The 12,869-nt window shown below is 41.8% G+C and overlaps 1 pseudogene; it reads left to right on the plus strand.

The window, feature by feature from the left end:
- The first annotated feature begins 11,837 nt into the window (after positions 1-11,837).
- Positions 11,838-12,869, plus strand: LOC109259113 (pleckstrin homology domain-containing family B member 2-like; annotated as a pseudogene).

The raw sequence follows: 12,869 nt of genomic DNA on the forward strand, positions 1-12,869 counted from the left end.
CTCCTCAATCACAAACCCAGATTGATGTTGCCCACCTTCATCTTAGACAAGCCATCTGGTCTGGGGCCACCTTTGTGTCAGCTATACCCACACCTGTCCCAGTCTCCAGTTCTCAGACAGAAGCCTGAGATAAGCCCCAACCCAGCCTTCTGTGGAAATATGCTCCAAAATGCATCCTTGGTGAAGAATAATGATTCAGGAGAAATACTGTTTGCACTGTGAGCCCTACAGAAGGCTTTATTTCCGCCCAGATGATCAGTGTGGCCCTGTCTACTATACTGAGCCAAGCTGACTGTTCCCAAAAGAACCTCAGTGCATCCATTTCCTTCTACTTCACAAAAAATTTCCAGGAACTTGTGTAATCTCTTATTACAGGTAACAATTGCCAATTTAAATTCAATCAGCATTAGTGCAAAAGGGGCTTAACACCAAGTTTGTCAGTCACATCTACCAAGGTGTGAACACATGAAGGTTATGGGGTTTCACCAAAGAGCAAGGCCTCAAGATAGAAAAAACAAAACAAAACAAAAACAAAAACAACAAAAACAAAAACAAAAAAAACCAACCAGCTTTCCCATAAGAACCTCAAAGCTAGGGAGATTTTCAGGCTTTTATTTCTGAAACTCAGACCTGGTCTATCACTCAGTCCTCTCCCAGATTCCAGAGGAGAGCAGCTGAGGCTGTAGGCAGCCAGCTAAGTGCATCTTCAATTTCCCTTTTAGTCTCTCTCAGTTGCTGGCTTCATTGTTAGCAGCAATGAGATCTGGCTCCCACTCCACACACAGGGAGAGAAGTGGTGAACTTTTGGCAGAGGTTCTAGGATGGATGCCTTTTTGTTATGATAACTGATCTATTGAATCATGAGCCTCTGAACTTGGGGGACCTAGTAAGCATCAGTCCAGCTTCTTTCGGTGTTCCTGATGGCTGGGCCCTGATGCCAGAGAGTGACAGTGAAAATAAGAGAAGGACCTTGATCATTTCAAGTCACAGTGCCATGATGATGATGGTGATAATTATATGATAGTAATGATGGTGATGGTGATGATAATGAAAGTGATTATCATGGTGGTGCTGGTAGTGATGGTCATGGTGATCATGATGGTAATGATGATAATGATGGTGGTAACGGTAATGGTGATTATGATAGTGATGATGATAGTGGTGATGCTGCTGCTGACCATTTCTTGGGGACTTGATTTTTTCTAGACATTGTATGAACATTATTTCATCTGACCCATCAATAATTCTGTGAAGTATCTGTTATTATTAACTCAATAGATAGGGAGATTGAAGCTATAACAGACCTAATTTCCCAAAGTTACTCTTCTATTAAGAGACCGAGATGTGATTTAAATTCAGGCCCATCTAAAGGCTGTGACTTCCTTCCTTCCTTTCTTCCTTTTTCTTTCTTTCTTTTCTTTCTTTCTTTCTTTCTTCTTTCTTTCTTTCTCTTAAATTTTCTTTAAATCCAAGTTAGTTAACATATAGTGTAATAATGGTTTCAGGAGTAGAATGTAGTAATTCATCATTTACATATAACACTCAGCACTCATCCCAACGAGCACCCTCCTTAATGCCCATCCCCCATTTAGCCCATCCCCTCAACCAAGACCCCTCCAGCAACCCTCACTGTGTTCCCTGTATTTAGAAGTCTCTAATGATATACCTCTCTCTCTGTTTTTATCTTATTTTTCCTTCTCTTCCCTTATGTTCATCTGTTCTGTTTCTAAAATTCCACATTTGAGTGAAATCATATGATATTTGTCTTTCTCTGACTGACTTATTTTGCTTGGCATAATAGATTCTAGTTCCATCCACTTTGTTGCAAATGGCAAAAATTCATTCTTTTGATCACCAAGTAATATTCCATTGAATGTATATGCCACATCTTCTTTATCCATTCAGCAGTCAATGGACATTTGGGCTCTTTCCATAATTTGGCTATTATTGATAGTGCTACTATAAACTGGGGTGCATGTGCCCCTTCAAATCAGCATTTTTGTATCCTTTGGATAAATTCCTAGTAGTGCAAGTGCTAGGTCATAGAGTAGCTCTATTTTTAATTTTTAGAAGAACATCCATACTGTTTTCCATAGTGGCTGTACCAATTTGCATTCCCACCAACAGGGCAAAAGTATTTCCCTTCCTCTGCCTCCTTGCCAATATCTGTTGTTTCCTGAGTTGTTCCTTTTAGCCATTCTGAAAGGTGTGAAGTGGTACCTCATTATGGTTTTGATCTGTATTTCCCTGATGATAAGTGATGTTGAGCATCTTTTCATGTGTCTGTTAGTCATCTGGATGTCTTCTTTTTAAAAGTGTCCATGTCTTCACAGGATACAAAATTAATGTACAGAAATCAGTTGAATTTTTATACACCAATAATGAAGCAACAGAAAGGCAAATAAAGAAACTGATCCCATTCACAATTGCATCAAGAAGCATAAAATACCTAGGAATAAACCTAACCAAAGATATAAAGGATCTGTATGCTGAAAACTATAGAAAGCTTATGAAGGAAATTGAAGAAGATTTAAAGAAATGGAAAAACATTCTGTGCTCATTGATTGGAAGAATAAATATTGTTAAAATGTCAATACTATCCAAAGCTATATACACATTCAATGCAATCCCAATCAAAATTGCACAGCATTCTTCTTCAGGCTAGAACAAGCAATCCTAAAATTTGTATGGAACCACAAAAGACCCCGAATAACCAAAGGAATATTGAAGAAGACCAAAGCTGGAGGCATCACAATTCCAGTCTTCAGTCTCTACTACAAAGCTGTAATCATCAAGACAGTATGGTATCAGCACAAAAACAGACACATAGACCAATGCAATAGAATAGAGACTCCAGAATTGGACCCACAAAAGTATGGCAAGCTAATCTTTGACAAAGCAGGATGGAATATCCAATGGAAAAAAGACAGTCTCTTTAACAAATGATGCTGGGACAACTGGACAGCAACATGCAGAAGGATGAATCTACACCACTTTCTGACACCACACACAAAAATAAACTCAAAATGGATGAAGAACCAGAATGGGAGACAGGAAACCATCAAAACCCTAGAGGAGAAACAGGAAAAAAACCTCTCTGACCTCAGCTGCAGCAATTTCTTACTTGACACATCTCCAAAAGCAAGGGAATTAAAAGCAAAAATGAACTATTGGGACCTCATGAAGATAAAAAACTTCTGCACAGAAAAGGAAACAATCAACAAAACTAAAAGGCAGCTGATGGGATGGGAAAAGATATTTGCAAATGACATATTGGATAAAGGGCTAGTATCCAAAATCTATAAAGAACTCACCAAACTCCACACCCAAAAAACAAATAATCCAGTGAAGAAATGGGCAGAAGACATGAATAGACACTTTTCTAAAGAAGACATCCAGATGGCCAACAGGCACATGAAAAGATACTCAATGTCACTCCTCATCAGGGAAATACAAATCAAAACCACATTGAGATACCACGTCATGCCAGTCAGAGAGGCTAAAATGAACAAATCAGGAGACTATAGATGCTGGAGAGGATGTGGAGAAATGGGAATCCTCTTGCACTCTTGGTGGGAATGCAAACTGGTGCAGCCACTCTGGAAAACTGTGGAGGTTCCTCAAAAAATTAAAAATAGATCTACCTTATGACCCAGCAATATCTCTGCTAGGAATTTACCCAAGGAATACAGGAGTGTTGATGCATAGGGGCACTTGTACCCCAATGTTTATAGCAGCACTTTCAACAATAGCCAAATTATGGAAAGAACCTAAATGTCCATCAACTGACGAATGGATAAAGAAGATGTGGTTTATATATACTATGGAATACTACCTGGCAATGAGAAAGAATGAAATCTTGCCATTTGCAGCAATGTGGATGGAACTGGAGAGTATTATGCTAAGTGAAATAAGCCATACAGAGAAAGACAGATATCATATGTTTTCACTTATATGTGGATCCTGAGAAACTTAACAGAAGACTGGGGTGGGGTGGGGGAGGAAGGGGGGAAAAGTTACAGAGAGGGAAGGAGGCAAACCATAAGAGACTCTTAAACACTGAGAACAAACTGAGGGTTGATGGGGGGTGGGGGAGAGGGGAAAGTGGTTGATGGGCATGGAGGAGGACACCTGTTGGGATAAACACTGGGTGTTGTATGGAAACCAATTTGACAATAAATTATATATATAAATTAAAAAAATAAAAGTGTCCATGTCTTTTGCCCATTTCTTCACCGGATTATTTGTTTTTTGGGGTGTTGAGTTTGATAAATTCTTAATAGATTTTGAATACTAAACCTTTATCAGATATGTAATTAGCAAAAATCTTCTCCCATTCCATTGGTTTCCTTTTAGTTTTGTTGATTGTTTCATTTGCTGTGTAGATGCTTTTTGTCTTGATGAGGTCCCAACAGTTCATTTTTGCTTTTGTTTCCCTTTTCTCCAGAGACATGTCTGGTAAGAAGGTGCCGCAGCCTAGGTCAAAAAGATTGATGCCTGTTCTCTCCCATAGGATTTTGATGGCTTCCTGTCTTACATTTAGGTCTTTCATTAATTTTGAGTTTATTTTTGTGTGTGGTGTAAGAAAGTGGTGTAGGTTCATTCTTCTGCATGTTGCTGTCCAGTTTTTTCAACACCATTTGCTAAAGAGACTGTCTTTTTTCCATTGGATATTCTTTCCTGCTTTGTTGAAGATTAGTTGGCCATACGTTTGTGGGTCCATTTCTGGGTTCTCTATCTGTTCCATTGATCTATGTGTATGTTTTTGTGCCAGTACCATAGTGTCTTGATGATTACAGCTTAAAATTTGTTTAATGTTTATTTGTTTTTTGGGGGGGGGGAAGGGCAGACCACAGAATCCAAAACAGGCTCCATGCTCCAAGCTGTCAGCACAGACCCCTATGTGGGGCTCAAACTCATGAACAATGAGATCATGACCCGAACTGAAGTCAGACATTTAACCTACTGAGCCACCCAGACACCCCTGATTACGGTTTTATAATACAGATTGGAGTCTGGAACTGTGATGCGTCCAGCTTTGGTTTTCTTTTTCAGGATTGCTTTGGCTATTCAGGTGTTTTGCAGTTCCATACAAATTTTAGAATTGTTTGTTATTGCTTGGTGAAGAATGCTGGTATTATATTTTAGGGATTGCATTGAATGTGTAGATTGCTTTAAGTAGTATCGACATTTTAACAATATTTGTTCTTCTGATCCATAAGCATGGAATGTTTTTCCATTTCTCTGTGCTTCTTCCACTTCTTTCTATGTAATTTGATCTATCCCACATCTCTGCCTTGTCTTTGTCTCAGAAACCACCTGGGAGGTGGACTGTGCAAGAGTGTGTGTCCAGAGTCTCTTTCCATTGTTTTCATGCAGTGGCTTGAAATCATTTTGGAGTTACTTGCTATGTTTAAGCTTTAATGAAACGTGGACCCATTTTTCCTGAAAACAGCAGCAACAATAATAAAAAAAAAACATACACATGAAGCCAACACTGTATATCCAATTTGGGGGACAATGTAGGCAGCAGTCACATCTCCAGTTTACATTCCTGATCATAGGCATGCTCACAGTTCCCATCCATCTTGTTACTTCCAGCATCAAAGAGGCAAAATCAAATGTGTTCACCCACCCCATAAGCACAAACTTGTCTTGAATGTGCCAAGAGGCAAATCTGCCTACAAAAGCCACAACCAGACAGCTGGGGGTGGGGCTCATGCAGATAGGTGTATTGATTGGACACAATTTGGAGAATGCTTCTCATGCAGAGGGGCACCATGCTCTGATTGGGGCACCCCTTTGAAGTGCCCTGTTGAGGATGGACCATATCCCTCAGGGGTTTTCCCTATCCTGACAATGCTAGGTAGGATCCAGGAAAGGAAGGCCATTGGCAGAGGATTTGGGGCAGGCAGTCACAGGCCACATCCCTGTGTTTTGCCTCCCCTCCTTACATCCTGCCTTCCTGGAAGTGAGTGAGGACACTAGGACGTCTGTATACTGTTGGCTGAAAGCTGCCTTGCAGTGCTTCTAACATCTGGGTTATAGAATGTTACCAGGTAGACATGATTTTATTAAAATACTCTGCCCTCCTATAAGCATATTTATTTCATTTCAGCTTATAAGAGCAGGTTTCCTGTTGTTTTGCTTCTGAGACAGAGAAGGCTTCTGGAAACAGGGTCTTGTTTTATATTAAACACAATGGCTGCCAGAGTTGCTGGGTCTGCCAAGTTGACCCAGCATCAGTTTGATGTCGGAAGCCACGTTTCTTGCATTTCTCAGAACACAGGCCACCCCATGGCTTAAAATTCATCCTTACCTTGGACTCTGTGGGGATTAGGAGGGAGAGGCTTCAAAACCTGATGTGGGTACTTCAGGAATTGGGGAGAGAGGAGATGTATGGGATGAGACACATCCTGTGCTGGATGCTGAGCACCTGGAGGACCAGCATTTTGCATTTCAGCACTTTGCATAATGAAAGAAACACAGCACTATCCAACAACTGTGAATACATGAAGCTCTTTTCTGTGGTATAGCCCTTTAAGCCTTGGTGTTCCCACAGAGACTGCCAAAGGGCTTCCTGGCTAGGGCAGTTCTAGGGAAAGAGAAGAGGATGCCTGACCTATATATGAGTTCTGTGTCCATGCTGGGGCTTACAGCTTGATCCCAGACCACTTTCTTTGTATCTAATTTTCAGCTGAAGTAAGGCAAGGTTATTAAAATTTATGAATTGCTCTAGAGTCTAGAGCCACCAGAGCTTCTCAGAACTGCCACTTGTCATGTGAAAACTTGTCTAGTAAAAGCAGGCCTCTCATGGAAAAACCTTACTCCTCAGTGACCCAGATTCACAGCCCACCTGCCTGGGAAAGGAGCTTATGTTACAGTTGGCAAGGCTATTTCCTATAAGATGAACACCAATCAGCCACCCACTCCGTCTAGAGTCAGAGGAGGAGTTGTGGGGTGTGAAGTGGCAGCCCTCCACTGCTCTATCCCCAGGACATCAGCCAGGTGGGATGAATGTTGGGACCTGGTGACAAGATGAAGGCGATCTTTGACCTCCAAGTTCTTCATGCAAGAACTTAACAGGCATTGGTGACAGATGAGAAGAGATTGCTGATGTTTCAACTGTTGACATCATCTTGGATCTCTTGCAGGCTACTGTCATTTATGTCTTATGTGCATTCTTTTAAAAAAATTTTTTAATGTTTATTTATTATTGATAGAGAGACACAGATTGTGAGCAGGGGAGGGGTAGAGAGAGGGGGAAACATAGAATCCAAAGTAGGCTCCAGGCTCTGAGCTGTCAGCACAGAGTCCGACGCGGGGCTTGAACTCACAAACTGCGAGATTGTGACCTGGGCCGAAGTTGGTTGCTTAACCAACTAAGCCACCCAGGCTCATTCTGGATTTGCATCACTGAGATATCTCCCTCAGGATCAGCAATGTCTGTTAGAGGTTGGAGCTGTCCTCTTCACTATGGAGCTGCCTGTCCCAGAACAGGTAGAGGATGGGGTTTGATACACACTACACCTCACTGCCTTTTTGGAGGGCCCTGTGTTCTGAGCATGGTGCACATTGAGCAATGGAAGGACATTCAGGTTTAGGACAGCAGAATGCCCCAACATTCTTAACAGAAGATTTCCTGGGGCCATATCCTCCATCCTAGGTCTGCTTAAGGACAAAATAAATAAATAAATAAATAAAGCTCTCCAAAATAAATACATTTCATTTAAATTTACCCAGCATAGAGAGAGGGAAAGAGGAGCAGAAATAGACTGAAGTCAGAGGGGCAACCCAGGCCAGACGGTATACAGCCTTGCAGTCCCGTGAAGTTGAGACCTGAGATTAGCTTATTTGGCCATAGAATTACAAGGGAATTTCTTTTTGATTTCCTTCATGCCTTCCATCTAGGGCTTCAGTTCTGGAAGCAGAGAACAGGCATCCCCTTTGGGTTCCACAGTGTGTGAGACTAAAGGGCGTGAATAAATGGCCAAGGTCTTCAGAGTTCCAGAGTTGTGACAGCTGATGACAAGCTCAGAGTCATAAATCCATGGCCTGGAACAGATTTTAAAGGGTGGAGAAAGCAGACTGACTTTAGAGTTAGAATGCCTGGGTTGATGCCTTGGCATTGTTGGGCACCGGCTGTGTAACACCAGGCAAATTGCTTAGCCTCTCTGAGTCCTAGATTTCCCAACAATAAAATTAAAATAGTAATACCAGCCTTCTTCAACAGGTTTCTTGACAGGATCAAATAGAATTAATGTATACGTGCTTAGATACTTTAAAGGGCTAAAGTATTCTAAAATATTGTCACTACTTTTCAAGTCCCAGGCTCCTGAAACCCAACATTTTAAAGCCTCTTTTGGACTGCCTGAACAAAAGAAAACTTTCCTGAAACTGGCATACTGAATCTGGCAGGAAGAGGCTGACAGTGGCTGGGCAAGTTTCAGCACATTTCAGTTGACACATGGGGTCTTGTATGTAGGAAGATGCTCAATGCCTGCTTTTAGACTCCACTGAGGATAGAACTGGAGGAAACAGATTAAAATTACAGGAGGGAGTATGTGGGATAAACAATTATAATACAGCATTGTCAATAAAGGTGTGAACCATAAGAGAGCTGATCCAGGAGCTTGTGGAGCTTTTCTTGTGTGTCTGTAAAAGGGAGAAAGCAATTTCCTTGGAAGTAGAAAAAGATAAATGACTACCCACTGGCCACATTTCAGCCAAGGATTCCTGAAGCAGAGGAAGATGCTTAATGAGAAACAAATGATTTAGTTGTTTGCAAGGCTTATTTTAACTCATTGTATTCAAATTTACTTTGCTTTCTTTTCAAAGGAAACTTATGGTCACCCAGTTTCATTGATTCACATCTTTAGGTCAATAAATTATTCCAAAGTTCTAGTCCAGTGATTTTCAGTCTTGGTGATGCAACAGAATCACTTAAGCAAATAGATGATAGATAGATAGACAATAGATCAATAGGTGGATAAATAGATATTTGCATGGCATCCCCAGACCTCTTGAGTCAGAATCTTCTAGAATCTGGGCTCAAGTATCAATATATTCCTAAAGCTCCACAGGTCACCCTGAAACATGGCTCAAATTGAGGACCACAAATGCCTTTCAAATCCTTCATTCTGCAATGCCAACATTGTAACCCTTGAACTCAGTTGTTTTAGAATTGTGTACTGCATTTTTGAACTGACTTTAAATACTGTTTTGGGGGGAAAGGCATGCACTCTTTCAAAGCAAGACTTGATTCTAAACTTGATTCTATAAATTTTATCAGGGGCACCTGGGTGGCTCAGTCGGTTGGGTGTCTGACTTTGGCTCAGATCATGATTTCACAGCTCTTGAGTTCAAGTCCCATGCCGGGCTCTATGCAGACAGCTCAGACTCTGGAGCCTGCTTTGGATTCTGTGTCTCCCTCTCTCTGCCCCTTCCCCATTCATGCTCTGTCTCTCTCTGGCTCTCAAAAATGAATAAATGTTAAAAAATTTTTTTTTAATTTTATCAAAAAACCCATCTAGTTTCATGGTGATTCTATATAACTGATGGATAAGGGAAGATCTTGTATTTGGAGGAAGAAAACCCTTCTGACTGTAAAGGGCTGTTATGAAGAACTCATTTCACTCCCTCTGTGTTCCAGCCTGGGGCACATGTGGGGGTTAGGGCTGGGTGGTGAAGATATCTGTGTCTTTTGGCTTGAAATTCACTGGGTAGAAGCCAGTTTCCACTTATGTAGATGATAACCAAAGGAGATGAAAGGAATGAAGAAAGCTGAGAAGTCTAATGGGAAGAACAGAAAAAGATGCTGGAGTTTCATCTCTGACAAACTTTAAGTTAAAATTCTCTTCAAAAAGGTCTTGGGGAAGTTGTAATTAAGGCTCCTCGTACCAAGCTGTCAGGAGCTTCACCTTACTCTTCTCTGGGGTTCTATATGGACTCCCAGGAGGTTTGCATGACCAAGACAACATTGCAGGTGAATGCACACTTTTTTTACCATGCAAAAAGGACTCATTGTTAACAGTTCAAGATTGTAAGAAAAATTTTTATTGTTCCTCAGGTTTTGTATACCACTTTCCACATAATAACTAGGTAAGACTTGAAATTACTTTTTAAGGAGAATTTTTTCCTATATAAAAAGGAAACATTTTCCTGAGAGTTTGTGTTACACACATATGCTCACATTCTTGAAAGCTGACATTGTGTGGCATTCCCAAACCAAGCCTGTGAGATGATGGTAGAGCTCCAGGGTTCGTGTACTCTTGAGTGCAGGTTTTTGGTGCCCAACCTAGGGGGTGCCATTCTCATACACCCAATGGCAATACGTGTCCTACAGTTGCACACTGCCTAATATGCGCAACTGTAGGCATGTGCGGAGGTGCTGAAACTCCAGGGCAGAATAGGGGCATAGGGCTGGAATCAAGAAGGACAACGCACAGCAATCTTACCCAGACAGAGTGCTGTGTAAGAGTAAGTTCTGACCTTGCTGCTTTGAACCCTGGTCATGAAAGTCATCTATAGAAAGAGGGACATCTGGAATGATGTCAGCATTATGGCAGTGTAGGTCATTTTTCTTTTCTTTCCCCCTTTTAAGCAACTAAGTAGATAATCACTATGAACTCAAAACCCTCAACATCTATGCCAAAGGACCTGGGAGGACTCCTGCCCACCTATGCATTGAAAAATAAACAAAGAAGACCTCAGTAAGGGTTGCAGATCCAAGGGAGTCAGGGAAACTTCCCCACCCTCACTCACCAAAGTGGGGCAGGGGTGGGGCGTGGAGAAACTGGAAGGTGCTGACCTGGGCAGATACTCACTGGTGAGACAGAATTTGTGGAGGTACAGCCTGTCTGAGGGGGAGATTCAAGCAAGATAGAGATGAGTTTGGATGCCGAGGAGAGGCAAGAACTCCAGAGCCACTCTCCTCCCCAGGATGACACTGCACAGGGCTAAGCTGTCCTTCTGTGGAGGAGGTGGAAAGCAGGGAATGAATGCCTGGGTATCCCAGTTGTGGGGGTTGCAGCTGGAGAAAACCCATTTTTATCTTCAGAAGTACCCTGATTTCTGAGGTAGGGCCCTTATGATTGGGAGAGGGAGAAAAGGAAGGAAACATCTTAAATACCAAAAGGTATTAAAGGAAGTTGGTTCCTGCTGTCTGCTTCAGAACTTCAGCAGGAAGTCCTCCACAGGAAAACTGCACTTAAGGATCTCTCCATCAAGTCCACAGGCACACCCAATGCCCTGAGTGCTAAATCCACGTCTCCCCCCATTGTTTGGCCAGCTCTCTCTGTATGCACTCCTGAGTGTGGCAGTGAAAACACGTTGGGTAATTGGATTGTTCTTAGGAAAAATGGACCACTACCTGTGGGCAAAGTAAAAACCACAAACTAGAGTTATAGTGCCACCTCTTGGAAAACAAGAGAGAGAGGTTTCCTGCAGCCAGCCTGATGAATTATAGGAAGAAGAAAAAAAAACCAAAGTTTAAGGATTTGGCCACAAAAGAGATCAAAAGAAGTGGAACACGTTTATCCATAATAAGCCTAGGAAACCCCAGAAAAGCAACACCAAGGAACAGTACCCCATGTGAATATAACCAATAAAGATACTTCAAATGTGAAAGCAGCAATGCAGAAATACAAGGAACTTTAAAAATCTAGAAAGCAAGCCATTGCCAAAAGATACCAATAATTCTCTAACAATCGAGCCCAAAGACACTTTAATAAAGATCTAGCTAATAAAGAATTCAAAATAGTGTATTGAAGAAACTCAACAGGCTATAAGAAAACTTAGAAATACAGCTCAATGGCCCAGCCCTGCTTCAATGCTCCGCGGCTGCAGCCGGATAGTTTGCAGGTAGAAAGATGGTGTTTGTAAAGAGCGGATGGTTGCTGCGACAGAGTACTATTTTGAAGCATTGGGAGAAGAATTGGTTTGACCTGTGGTCAGATGGTTACCTGATCTATTATGATAACTAAACTTGGCAAAGTGTTGAAGACAAGGTCCACATGCCAGTGGACTTTATCAACATCTGCATGGGGCATGAGTGTCAGGATACTCAGCCTCCAGATGGGAAACCAAAAGACTGTACGCTGAAGATTGTTTGCTGAGATGGGAAAACCATGTGGCTTTGTGCAGAAAGCACAGAGTATTGTTTGGCCTGGAAATTTACACTCCAGGATTCCAGGACAAACACAGCTTATGTTGGCTCAGAAGTCCTGTATGATAAGACAGCCGTGACTTCTTCCCCACCTCCTCACACAGCCTATGGGACACTAACCTCTGAGGCATATGGCTATGATCCATACAGTGGTGCATAGCCTCCAGGAACTCAAGCTATCTATTGTTCTTTATCCTGCCAGTACCCACATGAAGGACTTTATGGACAACAGCCTGCCAACCAAGTCATCATTTGGGAGTGGTATCGAGACAGCGACAGTGATCTGGCACTGGACATGGTGGCCAGAGCTGCCACTAGCATGGCCTTAGGCTCTCTGGTCTGGGTCTTCTAGAGTCCTTCAGATCTGGATGTGCATAGCTTCTGAGACCGTGTGTGCAATAATATAATTTGCAGGGCATTTCTGTTGGTGATAAATGTTTTTAATAATAGTTTAATTGTTCTTTTGAAAATGATGACATCATAGTTCTAACTAATCCATACACGTACTGTAGAGAAGGCTTCTGACTTGTGTTTAGCTAAAACATGGACTCTCTGGGGCACTGGCTCGTTCCAGGAGTTTCTTTCTAGAACTCTTGGAATACCTTATTTTGGCTACACCTGTTTAGAATGGCATTTTCTTTTCAGAGTTAGGTATAGTGCTTAAGGGATAATTTAGTGTTCTGTTAATATATGGTGACACATG

The sequence above is a fragment of the Panthera pardus genome, unplaced genomic scaffold (genome assembly GCF_024362965.1).
Source record: "Panthera pardus isolate Hobbes unplaced genomic scaffold, ASM2436296v1 HiC_scaffold_1, whole genome shotgun sequence".
NCBI classification, from domain to species: domain Eukaryota; kingdom Metazoa; phylum Chordata; class Mammalia; order Carnivora; family Felidae; genus Panthera; species Panthera pardus.